We start from the raw sequence: 19,957 nt of genomic DNA, 5'->3' as shown, positions 1-19,957 counted from the left end.
CAGAGCTGCATGAATGACATTACTGTGGATGGATCATCTCAATATGACTTTAAGACACTTTGCATTTAAAATTATGTATCACAAAGTGCTCTGTAAACATTTAAAATCAATAAAGACAATATCAGCATCCCAAAGTCCATGCACAAGTAATTATAGCAGAAACAGGCAAAAACAAAAAAAGGGAAAAATAAATTAATTAATTTAAAGTCAAATAATCTATCATTAAAATAATTAGGAGGGATTAAACATGATGGTGTTTGTAGGAGGAGAAAGCGATGAGGGGGAGACATCTGGGTCTAATTTACGGCCCTAATAAATCCCCTCTCTTTACCCTCTAACCCCTGAACCAGGCGGGCAGCTCCCTAAAATCTTAATCACTCCCCTGCCGGCCCCCTCTGCATCCTCATGGGACAAGAGAGAAAGGAAAGAGGGCGAACAGTGGCAATATTATTCTGCTGTAAAACCAAATGGCGTCCTTGTAATCACCTGACCGCCCCATCAGCCAGACAGCCGCTGAATCAGTTGGCCAGTGAGACACTCAGTTATTCAGCGCTGGCTGGATGACTTACAGCGGCCTGTCTAGCCTTCACACACAAACACACTTGCACAGATTTATCCCCGGTCTGCTCACGTTAATCCTAAAGGGAGATTTCTTCACATGCTTTCCTTTTTTGGCGTCTGTGCAGCTGTGTAGCCATGAAATCTGGGCTCATTTTATTGAGCTTTTATTGTGAAGAGGTCAGAAACAGGAAAAAGTCACTTGCTCTGTCATAAACATCAGGGTGGTTTCCTGACGAATGGCGCCATTGTTTCAGTAATCTTACCCAACAGAAAGTCAGTCACTGTATTCCCATGGATTTATCTTATCTCAAGCCTGACTTTTACCTCTGCAGCAAATCTGCGCCGAAGAATAGACCAGTGGTTCTCAAATGGTGTGGCAAGGTGCACTAGTGTGCCTTAAGGCAAGCCCAGGTGTGTCGTGGGAATTTGTACCATACATTATTACTACAACTTTATGGCAGGTACTGTAACTAGGCCTGCCCACAGACTAGGCTGGACCCCTGAAAAACCCCAGAGAATGGGACCTCCTCAGTTGGTTTTTTTGATGATATCAGTGTATGTGTGTTGGATCAGTGGCATTGGTGCTAGCATCCTGGCTAACAGTATCTCATTAAGAGCAGAAAAGCATGGTCAGCTATTATTGGGTTGAAATTGGTGCTGAAATGATTAATTATTAATTCCTGCTACTTTTAACCAATTTTTCTACCCATTTTTGCCACTTCTTTTGACAACTTAAACAATTTTGCTGCTTTTTTTCAGCATTTTTGCCACTTCTTATTACTACTTTTAACCCATTTTTGCCACTTTTTTGGAACTTTTTGCCACATTTAACCCATTCTTGCTACCTTTTTGCCACTTTTCGTCCAAATTTGCTATTGTTTGTCCATTTTTTCCACCACTTTTAACCCCATTTTACCACCTTTAACCCCATTTTGCTACTTTCCTGCCACTTGTGATCTATTTTGCCACCTTTTTGCCAATTTTTGCCCACTTTTGCCTTGGTGTGACTTTTTTTTTTTTGCTTAATTTTGGCCTTTTTTGTCACCTTTACCCCGTTTTTACCACCTTTTTACAACATTTAACCTTTTAAGGCCACTTGTAACCCCCTTCTGCCACTATTTTGACTCTTTCAACAAGTTTTTTTGCCAATTTCAACCCATTGTTTGGCCACTCTTAGCAATTTTTGCCCATTTCTGACTTTGTTTTGCCACTTTTTGCCCACTTTTGCCATCTCCATGATCCCCCAGTTGGCTGGGTTACAGAAAGCTCTCCCCTTATAGGCCACCTTGACTGTAACATTATTTAAAATGTCCTTTTTGTATTGATTTTAATATGGTGTGCCTTGAGATTTCAGCTTAACCTTAGGTGGGCAAGAAAGTTTTGTAAACCACTGGAATAGACCTTAGGTGTAGGTGTGCCTTAGACGAAAAACAACTGAAAATCACTGATCTAGAAACGCAGTGTAAACCAATCAGATACTTGATGCCAGCATAAAGTGGTTATAATTTCTTGTAGACTTGTCTTTATAAACACCCTATTGTCACTTTTCTTGCATCAGGACTGGTTCAGATGGACACCATCTGAACCAGTGGTTCCCAACTGGTGGGTCGGGACCCAAAAATGGGTAGCGAGTGTGTTCCTGAAAAATAAAATTATGTCAAAAATGTCCAAAAAAAAAAAAAAAAAACTCTTTCAAAACAACCTTTTTGCCTCTCATCATTGATTTGGGACATGCTTTGCATTTTTGAGGTTCAAACTGGGATATTTTTTGTTAGATAAACCTTATTGGTCAAAAAGGATCCGAAATTTGGGTCGCAATTTTTCATTGGCAAGTGGATGGGGGGTTCTGAGGCTCAACCAGCTGAGAACCACTGGGTTAAACCAGGGAGTTTTCAGATATTTTCAACTGTTAAACTGAAGCAGTTTTATATTTCTAGGAAAGCTTAAAGCTGCTAATTTATCAGCTCTAGGCACAGATTGTAACACAAAAGAAATCTTGAAAAATAGAGCTGTAATTCTTTTTTTGTGGTGTAACTGGATTAACACACAGTCCACATGAAGCCTTATTCCCTCAGTCGTGAGGTTCTCTGGCTATTTTTGTTGTCTTGCTCTGTTTCTGCTGACTCGGTAAAAGCCCCTCTGACTGACTGTTTAACATCAGTCTCTCAAACTCTCTTGACAGGCTTTTAATCTGACTGAGTGCAGCGCAGAGCGAGAGACCGGCGTCCTGGATCCTGCTCGTCTGGCCTCTGAGCCGGCCGACCTGTCTGCTCCGCTGTGAGCTCGGCCGACTGACTGGACCTGCTGACTGACTGACTGACTGGTTTCCTGGCTGGCGGAGAGCTTCTGTCAGCTTAGATTTATGTTGCCTGGCCCTGGTGATAACTCATTTCAGACACACAGAGCTCCCCATGGGGGAGCAATAAAACCGCTCACTGTGTTAACCTGTTTCCTCCAAAATCAGGGAAAACACTCAGCAGACTGCACAGGCTTTGTTGATATTTACAGTCTTAATGTCGGCCCTTTGGCTGATTCTCTTCTCTATCATGACTGAACACATCAGGACAATGGCTTCAGATGTCTTTAATTCTTATGTTATTACAGCTGAATGAAAAAACAATCATACAATAGGAAACACATTTCTGATGTACTTTTAACCAACCATGATTCAACCATTGACTGGAATAGTTTGAACCAAATGTGTATTAAACAGTACAGCATATCTCTGTCTTCTCCCCTTGTACAGGAATGATCCACAGTATCCCCACAGCAGAGGCTACCATTTACGAGCTTGTTTCACAATTTAGAGTGAGGGCATTACTTTAAATACCTCTGCTGTTCACATATTACTGCCAACATTTCAAAACTTTGGGACTTAATTTTAACATAAATACCGAGTGCTTTAATGGTGCCTGTAGATGTAGGTAGACTCAAAAGTCGCGATGAAATTAACAGCTACAGTAGAGCAGATTTTACCATCACCACTCGGTCAAAGACAGTTGGTTGTTTGCAGACATGTGTAGGTGTACATTTTAGGAAATCCTCAGGTCTTGGAGTGAGGTGTGAGGTGTCATATGAAAAAGCATCAGGTCTCAGGAAAAAAGGCATCAGGAAAAAAGCATCAGGCCTCAGGAAAAAAGGCATCAGAAAAAAAGGCATCAGGAAAAAAGCATCAGGCCTCAGGAAAAAAGGCATCAGAAAAAAAACACATCAGGAAAAAAGCATCACGTCTCAGGAAAAAAGGCGCCAGGTCTCAGAAAAGTAGGCATCATGTCTCAGGAAAATATGCCTCAGGTCTTAGAAAAAAAGGCATCAGGTCTCAGGAAACAAATGTCAGGAAAAAAAAAGGCATCAGGAAAAAAAAAAGGTGTCAGCACTCAGGAGCAAGGAGTGAGGAAAAAAGGTGTCAGGTCTTAGGAAAAAATGCCTCAGGTCTCAGGGAAAAAGGTACCAGGAAAAAAGGCATCAGGAAAAAAAAGGTGTCAGCACTCAGGAAAAAAGCATGAGGAAAAAAAGGCGTCAAGTCTCAGGAAAAAAGGTACCAGGAATAAAGATGCCTCTTTTCCTGAGTTCTGACACCATTTTTCCTGAGACCTGATGCCCTTTTTCCTGATTCCTTTTTTCCTGAGCCTTTAGTCCTGTTGTCTTTTTTCCTGAGACCTGATGCTTTTTCATATTACACCAAACACCTCACTCCGGGACCTGAGGATGTCCTAAAATGTACACCATACATATGACCCTGATGACATGTGACGTCAGATGGGGGGCAGGAACTAAAGACCGGTGGTTAAGAATCAATGGGAATAGATGAAAGTTAGTGCGTTACAGCTTCATGTGGACCTGCATCCTGCAGTCATCATCAGAAAATTTCTACATACAGTGGGTATGATCTTATGACAGTCACGATCTATATGAGGGCCACTCTAAAATAGAAAGGCTATCTCTGAATTTAGAAAATAATGATAGACATTTTCTAGTCAAAAAGTGTAGATTCGAATGAGAAAAAAACTTAGAGGTAGTAAGTTCACAAAAACCAAAACTTGAAATTTTTGAGATCATAAAATTGCTCTTTGGGTGAGAGAAAATCAAATACAAGTGCTGCAAAAAGCCCTGTTGTTGAGAGTCAACTCAAATTACACTCCATGACTTCAGAAATTTTTGACTTTTGACTTTTTGAAATTTGACATTTTTGAGTTTATAAACTCATAAATTTCTGACTTTGAATGACATAAAACTCAAATGTATTTTTTTTACTCACTGACTAGTTGACTCCAGGCTTGGCTACACCCCATTTGTAAAGTGAAATTAGATCTGGCATTTGTCTGGCATCAGAACTGAGTATTTTATTTTGAAATTTAACCAGATTTTTTTTTGTTGTTGTTTGTTTGCCAATACAATGTATTTCCAGTTTCCAGCTGTAGTAACATAAGCTTAAGCTAATGTAGCTTCATTATCTTTAGCTACATAAGCCAAGTTGGAGAGTTCTCATGGAGGGTGAGCTTTTTTCTGTTAGCAGACTGTTTGACATTTTGTAAATAGGTTTTACAGCTCAGGTTAGTTACTGTTGGTTTTGTAAGCCTTTTCCCTACCCTTGCCCTAACTGGAAGTTTAATCAGATTTTATTTTGAACGTTTTTGCGTGTATTTCTGTCCTGAGAGTGGTGATGTCTGACAGCAGTGGTCTGCAGAGTAGGTGTCTAAGAGATGCAATGTGCAGCCAGACTGTCTTGGAGAGTTCCTGACATGGAAGTGATCAATATCATGAATAACTTAGTCCTCCAGACTGAGTTAAGAGGCTAGCTGCACCCCTTTAACAGCTTTTCTCCCTCGTTTTGTCATGAACGTGCTTTTAGTTAAAACACTGACGTACTGTTAAGCACATGAGTAAGAGCTAAAGTAAGGTGTGTCATTCAGAAATGAGCTGGTTCTGTTAGTTGACCCTTTTAAATAAACTGCAGAAACTGTCCTGTTTGCAAGCTAGTATTTCCATTTTTTGTCTTCATTTAATGCCCGTTTAAAAAGTCAAACTGGTACCAAACGAGGAGCTGTTTGGGAGCCAAATGACTGTTTACTGAGCTGATTCAGATCTCTTAAAAGAGATGGATTTCCCATCACGAGTGAGGCAGGATGGACATCAGCAGTGTACACGCAAGCAAAATACAAACTGTGTTAAACCAAATTGGTGGAAACAGACCAGATTTTGATATTGCTACTTTATAGGCTATTCCTTACTCCTCAGTAGTGGATCTAATGTAATCAAAGTGTGCTTAGATAACATTTTTGATACCTTTTGATGCCTGCCATCCTAGGAGAGGATTTAGAGGTGTGTATACCAAAACTTTTTTCACCCAAAGCACACCTAAGGTTAAGGAGGTTGTAGGATGTGGTCGGCGTTATCTCTGAGCTTCTTTGTCCCGGTTCAGGAGGTTCCAGTCCTCCACATTCAATGACACACAAACACAAAGGAAGCTGGCATTTTAAGAGTGTGGTGTCTGAGAGACATTCAGTCGTGAGGAAACTGCAGCTGTAAAGACAAAAGAGGAACCCAGAGGTCTCATAAATCACTTTTTAAAAATGCACCATTTACACCCACTTCTGCAACAAATGAAGACCACTTCCTACAACACAGCCACAGGCTGCAAATAACAAGCTGAGAAGAGGAATCTTTAAAAACAGGGACGGATGTTTGTCTCATTCATCCTGGTCCACAGAGGGCAGAGCCAGTCAGAGACTTATGGTTGGAGGTTTGATGACTTTGAGTAGCGTTCATTTTCAAAGAGGCTAAATTCTTGTTGGTAAAAACAACAGATGCTGTTGTTTGCAGGAAGTTTCATTCTCTTCTCCATATGTCGTCGTAAATTAATGTAAGGCTGTAGAAGAGCATGCAGGGGTTTGGTTTACCCGCTCTCTAATAAATCACATTTCCTGCTTGTAATTTTCAGAAACACCAAACATCCTGGGTGTTTGTCTCTGGAGCTGAAGTTGGTTTGTGATGTTTTTAATCTCAAAACCAATTTGCACAGATGTGAAAACTGTCTGAGAAGTTTTGACCAAAAAAAAACCTGTTTCCTTGTTCAATTATAGTGTGGGTTGTGTTGTTTTTGTTTGTGTTTGTTGATGTTGTTTTGGGGGGTACACAAACAGCTTTTCAGCAGAACAATAACATTCAGGTAAAAGGACAATGATGATGCATTTAGTAGGTTTATTGACTATAAGGATGGACAACACCTCTACAGCTGCTCCCTCCCTTCGTGAGGCCAAAACACCTTTGATGGGCACGGACTTATAGGGCTGGGTATCAGCATGCCTGAATCACTTCGATTCCTTCGCAAAGCTTCGATTTTATTCGATGTTGATAACTGAAAATCTGACTTCAGGTTAAGTCTTAAGTTGCATATGAGTGACACAAGTCTGCCAAACTTGAGTCCCAGTTTCAAACTTGAGTCTTAGTATATTAAATGCACAATAATGGACTTACTCTAACTGTATTTAACCTCCTGACACCCAAGCCCCTGTTTGGAGGGTTTTTTTATTTTCTCCCACTTATTTGGGATAAATACGGTTAGATAAGTTAAAATATCACTCTTGTCGTTGAACAGGAATGTCTCGGAAATTTTCCTTTCCAAACCCCCGAAAATTACATAATAAAAAAATGTCAAAACATTTTTTTTTATTTTTAAAATACCCAATTATTTCTTTAGATAGTATTCAAATCTTTCAGTGAAAATTCTTCATAAAGCCTGAAAATTCCAATTAAAAAAAATCCCCAAAAATTCAATGAAAATTCCTGAAAATTTCAAGCAAATTCCCTAAATATTAAAGTAAATTCTTCCTTCAGTTTCTTGGCAAATTCTAGACATTTTCAAGAAACATTCTCCAAAATTCCATGAAAATCATGTAAATAACCTAAACCTCCTAAAAGTTTTCAATTATGACATCAGTTCTAATACCAAAAATGATTCCTTAAAGACCCAGTAAAGTGACAATAATTCTGTATTTAGGTTTGTTGTATGACAGGTCAATGTGTTATGAACCTCCAGGTCAAATTTCAGTCACATAAAACATCTCTCAGTTTATGAAACTAAGCTTCAAAATCATGAAAAATGAGGCAGTAAAATCTGCTCCAGGATGGTGTGGGCGTGTCTTTTTCATGTGCTAAGCCACGCCCACTCTCAAATTTAAAAAATGTTACAATCTGAATAGAGGACAGCACTCATGCCACTAGTCTGTCACTTGACCTTTTGTTGACCTTAGAAGAAGGGACAAAGTCTGGCTCAAATCTCTGTTATGATGCTTTAAATGATCCATAGACCACTGTTGCTGATAGATTTGGTAAATTTACCTCACAATGAACAGAAAAACAGCATTTAACTGACTGTTAACTTTCAATAAAGGCAGTGACATCAGCTAACAATCGACTGGACTGAGATGAACTGCTCTGTGGTTTTATATTGTAGTGTTAGAGGGGCGGGGTCAGTCCCTACTGTGGGCTCGTGGCATCATGAGCCCACATATTAGCCCCGCCCACATGAAACCAAACTAGAAAAGAGGTGAAAAATTTTCAAACAGTCTAAATCCAGAATTCAGTCACATGTAGATCTCAGTGTTTTCACGTTTACATCAACCATATCCCAACATATATAGAGTGTGAAGACAAAAACTTTGGATTTCACTTTACAGGGTCTTAAAAGCCCTAAAACTTCACTGTTTCATCACAGATCCCGCAGGAAGCATTAGTTGGGACGCCCAGTCTAAAAACAGTTACTTCCTTTAATAATATGAGAAGTGTCATTGTGAAGTAACAGGTTGTCTGCTCTTTCAAACAGTCATTACTCAGCTGATGTGAGCCATTACCGTCCGCTGCAGCTCAGCAGGCCTGTAATTGTTCGAGTGTGAAGCCCTGAGGATGTGACTGATAGGATGTCATTAAGTCCAACGTGCGTCAAACGGACATGTAGCAGGCTCATTACAGTCACGCTCCCTGTTTTATTTCTCAACCCTGCACTTTCTCCTCAGAGGACAGCTAATAAAAGGTGATAATTTTGGCCTAAGAGGTTTATAAGCTTCCTACTAGAAGACAGAAAGTCCATATAACAGAGTTTATGTCCTGACTACAGCTGTCATTGAGGTAGAGCATTTCTTAAACACAGGGAGGAATTTCAGGAACACTATGTTTGATGATGCTGTCAAATAATGTAGGATTATGGGAAATATTGGCTTTATTGCTTAAAGCAGTGGTTCTCAAATGGTGTGGCAAGGCACACTAGTGTGACTCAGACAACTTTATTTATCCCAAAGGGCCTTAAGGCAAGCCCAGGTGTGCCGTGGGAATTTGTACCATACGTTATTACTACAACTTTATGGCAAGTACTGTAACCAGGCCTGCCCACAGACCAGGCTGGATCCCTGAAATCCCCAGAGAATGGGACCTCCCCAGTTGGGATTTATTGATGATATCAGTGTATGAGTGTTGGATCGGTAGCATTGGTGCTAGCATCCTGGCTAACAGTTACCTCATAAAGAGCTAAAAAGCTTGGCAAGCTGTTATTGGGTTGAAATTGGTGTTGAGATTATTAATTCCTGCTACTTTTAACCAATTTTTCAACAATTTTGCTGCTTTATTTTGCATTTTTGCCACTTCTTAGTACTACTTTTGACAAATTTTTGCCATTTTTTGGAACTTTTTGCCATATTTAACCCATTTATGCTATCTTTTTGCCACTTTTCGCCAAAATTTGCCATTGTTTGGCAATTTTTTTGCCATTTTCCAACCACTTTTAACCCCTTTTTTACCATCTTTAAGTAACTTTAACCCTTTTTTTGCCACTTTCCTGCAACTTGTGATCTATTTTGCCACCTTTTTGACCATTTTTGCCCACTCTTGCCTTTGTTTGACCACTTTTTATTTTTGCTCAATTTTGGCCTTTTTTATCACCCTTAACCCATTTTTACCACCTTTTTACAACATATAACCCTTTTAGGCCACTTGTAACCCATTTCTGCCACTATTTTGACACTTTAAACAAGTTTTTTGCCACTTTTTGCCCACCCATTGTTTGGCCACTTTTTACCATTTATTGCCCATTTCTGACTCTGACTTCTTTAAGTATTTAAAATAAGTACTTAAAGATGGATTTCCTAGCTATAACAGCCTCTAATCATCTTTGAAGGCTTTCAAAAAGAGTTTTGAGTGTTTCTGTGGGAATTTGTGCCCATTCATTCTGTAGAGCAGAGATCACCAACTACATTTGCACAAGGGTCAGATTTTTTCTTGGCAGACATTGTGGTGGCCAGACTGTTGATAAAGCAAATAAGAGCTATACAGATGTTTTGAGTTCTGTTAAAATGTACCTCATTTTCAGGCGTTAGCAGTAAATTAAGTCCCAATACTGCAGCCAGCCACAAGGGGGCGATTGAGATATTTTAGCCACATATTTCTAGGGCTGTCATGTTGCTCATCACTGGGTTTGAGTTAAATATGTCTAATCCTGAATGGTGAAAAACACAAGCAGTAAACAGCTCTTTAATTTTTGATATCCAGGCAGAGAAATTGGTAGGTTGATGCTTCTTATCAAGAATGGACAGAAGGGTGTTTATCATGTATATTATTTACTAATAATGGCTGACAGGTGGATTTTTTGTGAAACTGTTCAAGCATCAAGCAAATCCAGAAAAAAAATAATAATAATCTCGGTTAATTTTGGGGTTCCTTCAATAGCTGTAGGGATTTTTGAAAATTAAGACACTGTTTATACCATAACACATTTTCTGAGTATGATGATCTCCTGGGGGCCAGATGGGAAGCTGTGGGGGCCTGATGTGGCCCCCGGGCCTCCAGTTGATGATCAGTGCTGTAGATCATTTATGAGGTCAGGCACTGATGTTGGACAAGAAGCCCTGGCTCACAATCTCCATTCCAGTTCATCCCAAAGGTGCTCAATAGGGTTGAAGTCAGGGTCCCGTGAGGACCAGTCAAGTTCTTCCACACCAAACTCGTCAGACCATGTCTTTGTAGTCCTTGCCTTATGTACTGGGGTACAGTCATGCTGGAATAGAAAAGGGCCCTCCCCAAACTGCTGCCATGAAGTTGGAAGCATAGTGTGGGGTGTGGTTCAGCTGCACAGCAGGGGAGAAAGGTATGGGAGTGGCTCCAGGAAGCAGTGCCAGTGCTAATCGACACAGGTGGTTTTTGTGAGTTAATCTCTCTTTGTCTCTCTGCAGTAGCAGGCTGGAGCTAGGACTCACACAGCAGAGCAGTGAGGCTGTGCTCCTCACTGAAGAAGGATTTTGAGTAAGACTTTGAACACTGGAAAGGACTGAAGACAATAAGCACTGGGCAAAGAAATTGATTTAGTTTTGTGATTATGAGGTGTGTGAGTATTATCATTAAAGAACTTTTGCATTAATATGGGACCACATGGATGTTCATTGTGCTGAAGGAAACCCTTCAACAGTGTCTTGTTACACATAGTATTGTCCAGAATGTCTTGGTCTGCTTAAGCATTGAGATAGGCCTTCACTGGAGATAAGAGGTCTAGCCCAGACCTTGAAAAAACAGCCCCATACATTATCCCTCCTCTACCAAACTTAACAATTGGAACAATGCAGTCAGGAAGGCAACGTTCTCCCAGCCGCCATTAAACCTAGACTAACCCATCTGACTGCCAAGCATGATTGATCACTCCACATAACACGTGTCCACTGCTCCACAGTCCAGTGTTGGCGTGCTTTACACCACTCCGTCCGATGCTTGGTATTGGACTTGTGAGGCTTTTATGCAGCTGCTTGGCCATGGAAATCTATTCATGAAGCTCCTGCTGTTATGGAATCAGCAGAGTTGGTGACTTCTAGTCACCATGCTCCTTAGCAGTTGTTGACCCTATCTGTGTCATTTTACATGGTCTTCCTCTTCTTGGCTGAGCTGCTGTTGTTCCTAAACACTTCCACTTTCTAATAATATCCCAAACGACTGTAGAATATACATCTTACAAACCATCTTATTGCAAATGTGGCATCCATCACAGCACCACACTTGAAGTCACTGAGCTCTTCAGAACAACTTATTTAAAGGCCTAAATGTTTGCAGTGGAGACTGCATGGCTAGGTGATGATTTTATACACCTGTGGCAATGTCCAATAATAGTATGTAAACAACACACTTCTCCGCTTTTCTGAGACTGAGTTGCTGTTCACTCCATTATTACTCTGGGATATTTTTTTGACTCCACCATGGAGTCAAAAAGATTTATATTCGTAGAAATGATGACATACACTCCTGATCAAAATTTAGGACCAGTTGAAAAATTGCAAGAATTTACATTTTGCACTGTTGGATCTTAAGAAGGTTCTAAGTAGAGCTTCTAAATGCAAAAAGAAGAAATGGGAGTGAGACAAAAAATGAATAAGTAATTTATTGAAAATGACAATTAAACTGAAATAGGTTGTTCATCAGCTCATCAAAAGTTTAAGACCATGGCTCAAAAAAACCTGAAAACCCCCTCAAAAAAGAAATAAAAGTTTCATTAAAGGACTCAGTAATGAGTAGCTCCACCGGCCTTTTTGATCACCACAAAAATTCATTTCGGTATGCTTGATGCGAGTGTTTCCAGGAGGCTAGTGGGAACATTTAATTGTTGTTTTCAATAAATTGCTTACTCATTTTTTTGTCTCACTTCCATTTCTTCTTTTTGTATTTTGAAGCTCTACTTAGAACCTTCTTAAGATTCAACAAAAAATGTTGAAAAATGCAAAATGTAAATTTTTGATATTTTTCAACTGGTCTTAAGATTTTGGTCAGGAGTGTATAAAATCCCATTTAGTATCCATCCTTGAGTCAGAGTGGACATTTGTTCTTAGTATGAGGAAAATCCATTTATGAATTCCACGGTCACAAGGAAGAAATTTAACATGAGGCCCAATAATGTTGACCTTAAAATCTAGTGAGGTCAACCTTGAGTCAGAGTAGACATTTGTGTCAAGTTTTAAGCAAATCCCTCAAATTGTTCCTGAGATTTCATGTTCACAAGAACGCCCAGATGGACAGATGGACAACCTGAAAGCCTCAGTTCTCACCACTGTGACCGTGTGATTAATCTGGCTTTCCCAGCCAACAGCTTGTCTCCGATTACTGTATCTTGATGTTTCAAATTATTCTGTAATTTTCCTGAAACTCCCCAAAAAACTTTAGAAACACATCAGATAAAATCGCAGCCCAGCCTTTTTGTCTGTGTATCAGAGCACTTAAATGATCTTTGGCAGACTCTATCAGCAATTTTTGTTTTCTTTGAGAGTTTAAGTGCTGTGGTGCCTGAAAACTTCACAGTGAAGTAAGGACTTCTGTAGACCATGAAACAGACTAAGAGGCTCCAAACTCAGATGATCCAGATCATTCTGTCTCACATATAGTCAGAGTGTTTCACCTCTGAATTGAATCTGATTAAATCAACAGAATTACCCTTTTATTCTGGTAAATAAACGTGTCTCTTCTGCTTCATTTATTTTCTGTCTCATTGAATCTTGTTTTAAGAGTCAATCAGTCGGGGGGTGCTGGGTTGGGTGTGGTAGCTTGTGTGTTTGTGCATTTTTGAGAGGAAATTAAAAACATGTTTAAAGACATCAGACTTGTGCTGAATTTTATAACACTGTTATTTCATTAGAGTGTTTTATGGGTGAACTTTATAGCATGAAAAAACACAACAAAGAGCTGAGGGTGTCGCTGCATGTGAACCAAATATTAAAGCCTTTGTGACAAAGTAACATTGTCTGAATGTCTCAGGGTCTAAAGAATTAACAAGCTTGTAAATCTGTGTCAAATATTTGTCTTCAGCCCTGCTGGCAGCTCCGACTTTATTCCCAACTTTGGCTTTATTTCTCAAAATTAAAATGTGTTAACAGTGGGGTTCTAGTTGTCTGGTGGTATTGTCACACGCCCTGCGTACAGAGACTGTGGTCCTCAAAACAGGAGGTCCAGGTTCAAATCTGTTTTTTTCTCTTATGTCATTTCCAGGGGTGAGCCCAGTACGGTGTACATTCTAGGACATCCTCAGGTGTCGGAACGAGGAGTGAGGTGACACATGAAATAGCATCAGGCCTCAGGAAAAAAAGCCATCAGGTTTCAGGAAAAAAAGGCAGCAGGAAAAAAGACATCAGGAAGAAAGGTGTCAGGTCTCAGGAAAAAGGGGTGGTGTTTGGATGCCTTTTTTTCCTGAGACCTGACACCTGTTTTCCTTAAGCTTGTTATCTGATGCTGTTTTCCTGATGCCTTTTTTCCTGAGACCTGATGCCTATTTCCTGAGACCTTACCCCGTTTTCCTGACGACTTTTTTCCTGAGACCTGGCCCCATTCTTCCTGACGGCTTTATACAATGTAGTCCAGGCATTTGTGCCTTTATGTTAGTTTCTTTGACAATGAATGTTTTCAGAAGGATCAGACTAAACACCTTTGCGTACCGAGTTCATGTTTTTCATCTAAATTTTTCCACATTAAAAAAAGACAGTCAAGCTCATGTTGTTCAAATCATGTTTGCACACTGATGCCAAAATTTCCATCCCTCACAATCTCCATTTTTCTGTCACATTTGACACGTGGGCTTTTATTTTGAAATGTTCACCTGACCCAATGGGTCACATGTTTTCCTTTTCCTCAAGTATTTCAGTAGAAGAAGAAACACAAAATAATGGAGCTGGGGAAAAGTAAAAAACTATATATATATATATATATATATATATATTCATTTTTTGAGACAGAAATGAAAGAATAGAGAATATGATTTTCCTGTTTTTTTCTATTTTCCCTCAAAAACAAAAAAAAATGAGAAAATGTTTCATTTTTTTCCAGGGTTTTTCATCATTTTCAGTAAAATAAAAACCAGAAGAACAAGAGTTTCTCGTGACTTTTGACTCTCATTTCAAACAGGACATTGATCTGCCAGAAAACACACTGACCTTGCAAGGCAAATAAACACAAAACGGACTCAAAGTGCAAGGTTCTAGAGCGTGATGTTGTCCAGATTACGGATCCGAAAATAACGGGCTGCAAAGACTTCAGTTCCTCTGGAGGGACATACCACAGTAAGATAAATTTTAAATAAAACTGTCTCATTCTTTGAGGAGAACAAATTGGATTTGGGCCGCATTAACACGCTGGTAATGGATGGATCACCCGCGATGGCAGGCAGGATGCATGGACTGTCCACAAAAATGGCGTCCGTGGCTCCACACCTGAGATCGCTTCAATGCCGAATTCACCAATGTCTCCAGTGTCACAGTCAATGAGGCAATTCATAGATGCTTAAAAACAAACGTTGCCTCTCTTTTTTCTGTATCCCATCAGACGTGATGAGATTTGTGGAGGACTGTCTTAGTGTGGATTTTGAGGGAGCGTTTGCTTTAAAAGCAAGGCCATGGTAACGACATTGAGCGAGGCATCTTTACAAAATAAACATTTAGAGCAATGAAATAAAGCATGCGTGTAATTAAACCCCCAGACAAAGAGCTTATTATGATTAAAACTAATCCAAAGCTTAACATTCATGTGTAATTTAGACTGAGGCGACGGTTTTTCAGTGACTGTTTGAAATATGGGCACATGTGTAAGAGTTAAAGCTCCTGGGAGACTGTGGGCATGTGAGCCTCATGGAAAAATAAAAGGATGAAAAGTCAAAAAAAAAAAAAGAGAATAAGGCTGTCAACATTCACCGTTCATCCTCCATCTGTGAAATATGTAATTATCAGTCTTCTTCCTGTTTATACTGAGCCCTTTCCTCTGTGAATGTGTGAGTGTTTGTTTTCTCAGCAGCCTTCAAACTTCTCACACAAAGATCCTAAATGCACATTTGACAAACAGATCCTCCGCTGGGCACTGTGAAAGTTTTTTAAGGCAGTTTTGAAAAAAAGGAAAATCAACAAATCTCAAAACCATGGCCGTCTCTCTCCGCTGTCTCCCACATAAATCAAAATCAGTTTTTATTTCCCTCCAACATCAAACAGAGGGCTGTAGATGTGAACTGAGCCGAGGGAGATTTGAAGATTAACCACCACCCAGACCACAGGGAAATATTTAGAAAATTCTGTTAAGAAAATCAGTTTAAAATGTTTGATGATTAAAATAAATATCAACGTCTGTAAACTGGAGAAGAAGCTGGTCAAACTGACCTGGTGGGAAACGCTCTGGAAACTCATTTGCTTCTTTAGAACACAAACAAGTTAAAACAGTGACTTTTGTTTAATATAGACTTCAGATCAGCATTTTGTTTACTCGCCCTCTGTAAGTCAAACATGTATAGCAGGGTCACCTGTGTTTGAGGATTTGGGAGATAAGGATTTACCCCAGGAGTCTGGTCTCCTGCTGAGAGGGCATCAGGAACAGTGAAGAGAGCGGCCATCACCACGAATGATTCAGAACGTTTTCACTCAGCAAATTTAGGTTAAAATGAAGAATGTGGTTCAAAAGCTGTTGTGAGATTATAAAATAATAAAATGTCTTGACTTGTCTTGTTGAACCCCCACCCCAGATAGAAATGAGCAGCAGCAGGTGAAACTCTGCAGAGCAGAAGATCTCAGCAGGAGGTTAATGAAAACAAACTGGCAGCACTGTGGCACACAGACGTGAGACAACCTGAGATGGTCAAGCCCCAAACAACAAAAAATGTGTTTTTTCTCTTGTTTTTTAATCTGTATCAGTTGCAAAACAAGGCCTATAAGAAGTAGCTAGCACTGCATAGACCTTAAGCTCTGTTTTTGGTCTCCACCAACTCAAAAAGGCGCAATATTAACCGTGACCCCAGAGCTGGCTTACAAACCAAACAGTGACCCTAAAACTGAGGTACAAAATTAACTGTGACCCCAGGACTGACTTACAAACTAAACGAGGCACCAAAACCGAGGCACAAAATGAACCGTCACACAAGACCCTTAAACCAACGGTATGAGATGAACTATGACTCCAAAAATGACTTACAAACCGTGACCCCAGAACCAAGGTCTGAATCAAAAAGTGATCTAAATCCAAGGTATGGACGAAACTATAAAACTAAAACCAAGTTACAAACCAAAAACCGTGGCCCCATAACCAGGTTTTAACCGGACCACGACTCCAAAATTTGGTTTTAACTGAACCATGACCCCAAGCTGAGAAACAAAACCGAACATTTGTCCATATCTCAGGTACAAGTCAAACTGTAACTCCAAAACTGAAGAATAAATCGTGACCCCAGAACCAAGACTAACACCAAACCATGACAGAAGAAATGAGGTATGAACCACAGGTAACCCTAAAGCCAAGGTATGACCAAAACCATGATCCCAAACCAAGATACGAACCAAGCAATGACTTTAAAACCGAAGTTTTAACCGCATTGTGAGCCCATGACCAAGGCACAACTGTGACCCCAAAACTCAGGTGCTAACAGAACCCTTACCCAAAACCAATTTGCGTACCAAGCAGTGACTCCAACACTAAGGTTTGAACCTCATGATGACCCCATACCAAGATGGGAACTGAGGTATGAACCACATACACTGAAGCATGACTCCAAAACCATGGTGCAATCCAAACATTGACCCCATAACCAGGGTACAAACCAACCGTGACCCTGACACCAGAACTAAGGTATGAGCAGAACTATGACCCCAAAACCAAGGTAGAACCTGAACCCTGATCTCTCTTAACCATGTCACCCCTGTATACTACAATGTTAATCTGTTGATCTGCTGTTTGGTGGGGTGAAAGTTATTCACACAGCTTTAGGAAGCTGAGAAAAACCGTGATAGTGAACTAATAAAGATGATTAAAGGCCTGTGGAACCAAAACTAGCAAAACAACTATAAAATGCTCTTTTAATGTCCATTTCGAAGTCCATTTCTCACTGAAAAATATGGAGCATAGAAGGTCAAATTTTTCACCACCAGTGGTTTCTCTCTCCTCAAAGCTTGAAGGATTTACACCAAAATACCAGCGTATTCATGGGAGGTAGAACTGATTATTATTAAAACCAAAAATACCACCATGGCAGTAATTCTTGTACTCATTTTTCAAATACTGTTGAAAAACACCCACTAAGAGAGTCTAGAGCAGCATTACTCAACCAAAAAGCCAAATTGTTGAAAAATGCTGTTGCAAATTAAGTTAAATTTGTAAAATAATGCTAAAACAGCAGCAAAAAAGTGGTAACAAGGGGCGAAAAGGTGGATGTTTCACACATCCATCTCAAAAACCTTCAATACTAAGCATTCAGGAAAGGGCAGAGGATTTGAAAAAAACTTGGCATGTGATTGGATGAATGTTCGTCATATCTTTTCAAGCCAATCAAAGCAACAAAACACATGACGTAGCCGCGACCGAGGTGCACAGCTACCTAGGAATAACTATGGCCACTGTAGACATGTCAGTACATGACTTTTGTCATTTTTGAAAAGAAGACAACTCACTGCTGTTTGTTGTTCTTCTTTTAACATAGAAGTGTCATCAAGTTCTGATAAAACTGACGCTTTAGCAGCATCCATGCTAACTTCTTCCGCCATAATTGCACTGGCCTTTTGTTGCTGCTTGCTTACATCACGACTCCGCCACGCCTGAAAGTACTGCCCCTCGTCACTGATTGGTCCTGTCACTTTCTAACCAGGCACAAACGGTTCAGACGAGAGCTTTGCGAGATGGATTCGACAGTGAAAAACAAGGAAACGGGCGTATCCATGTGCTTTGCAAAGTTAGCGAAAAGGGGCAAAGTAGGCAGAAAATGGCGAAAAAGTGGAAAAATAGAGTGAGAAAGTGGAAAATAGGGCAGAAAGTGGCAAAAATGAGTTACAGGTGGCAAAAAATGACCCAAAAAAACAGCAAAAACATTGGAAAAATTAGTGTTAAAGTGACTAAAATGGGCAAAAATGTGGGGAAAATGGTCAAAAAGCAGAAAAGAGTGGCAAGAATACTGAAAACAGGGGCATGTAATGGCAAAATGTGGCTTAAATGGGCAAAAAGTGGCAAGAGAGGCTAGAATAGCAAAAAGCAGGATAAAAAAAGGCAAAAAACTGGTGGCGAAAATGGGATAGAAGTAATAAAAAGGGGTAAAAATTGGCAAAAAGAAATGGCAGAAGTGGGCTTAAAGCAGTCAAAATGGATTAGAAGTGGCAAAAGAAAGAAAAAATATGCAAAAAAATAAATTGCAAATAAGGGTAATGGAAAAATACAGACAGAAAAATAAGGTTGAAAATTAAAGCCAACTGTATTAATGTGGGGAATCAAACGGATGAACGTGACTTGTAATGGATAATTTCTGAGGTCATAGTTTCCCTTTATAAAGGTTTTCTGGGGGAATAATATTTCAAATTAAGACATAAAAAGAGCCACATGTTAGGTATCACTGGTCTAGAGGTTTCTAACAGGACAGAAGAATATCAGAGCATCCATGGACACCAACTGATAAGATGGGACAGATGTTTGTGACTCTGATCTCTCTGGTATGTCACTGATTGTTGTGTTTGTACCAGTGATGACAAATGAGCGCTCCTCCCTGTGTTTGTTTGACTGTGTTTGACTTTCAACAACAAACCTCCGAGACAAGACAAGGAGCAGCTGTCCCGATCCGACCAGGAGGGCAGGGAAAGTGACCCCTGGCTCTCACTCAGAGGTCAGGCACAAGGTCGGGTTTGTTCCAGAGTAATTCTCTAATGTCTTTATTTAAAAACTGAAGGATAACAAACATGCTCTCTTGTTTTCCAGAGCCTCTGACTAAGTCTCCTAATAAATATGCTTCTATGTGGCAAAAGTAAATATGTGAGGGCTGGATTTTCTTAAATGTTCATGCTAGAGCGATCTGCAGACTGGGCTAACTTAAGCCTTATACAGCACAGTTTTGCAGATATTTGACTGAATGTCCAACCACCCCTCTGTTTTAGTTATTCTGAAACAAGCTGTGAGCTCCAGAGGCACCTGTCTGTCTCCGAGCACTGTGGGGGTGAGACAGTCTGGCGAGAGCCCCGGTGACCGAGAGGCTTAAACTGTCGCCACCGTCTGACCACACAGCTACGGGTCAGTCTACACAGAGAGACAGACGGGGAGACGTCGACGAAGACCGGGGTCTCCTCCAAAACACGTTAATGATCTAAAGACAAAGGAACAACAGAGACAAACACAGAGCGATGTTTAAAGGCACCAGAGTTATCCGTCTGATTACAATTCCCACAAAAACACAAAAGAAACATCAGTGAATACAATTATTGGATCTGGTTACCTGTTTACATGCAGAACAGTCTACAATTATGGCTCTGTGATGCTCTGAACTAAATCCACATTTAAAGGAGCCGGAGCAACAGTTTTAAAACAATAAAGACAATCATCAGTTATGCAGGTGTTTGAACATGCCACAGTCTGTAATTTTGTTCTAAACTGAAGCTTTTTAAGA

Source organism: Cheilinus undulatus, linkage group 12 (genome assembly GCF_018320785.1).
Source record: "Cheilinus undulatus linkage group 12, ASM1832078v1, whole genome shotgun sequence".
In the NCBI taxonomy this organism is placed as follows: domain Eukaryota; kingdom Metazoa; phylum Chordata; class Actinopteri; order Labriformes; family Labridae; genus Cheilinus; species Cheilinus undulatus.
The sequence above is the reverse complement of the archived record's forward strand: the minus strand, read 5'-3'. Positions refer to the sequence as shown.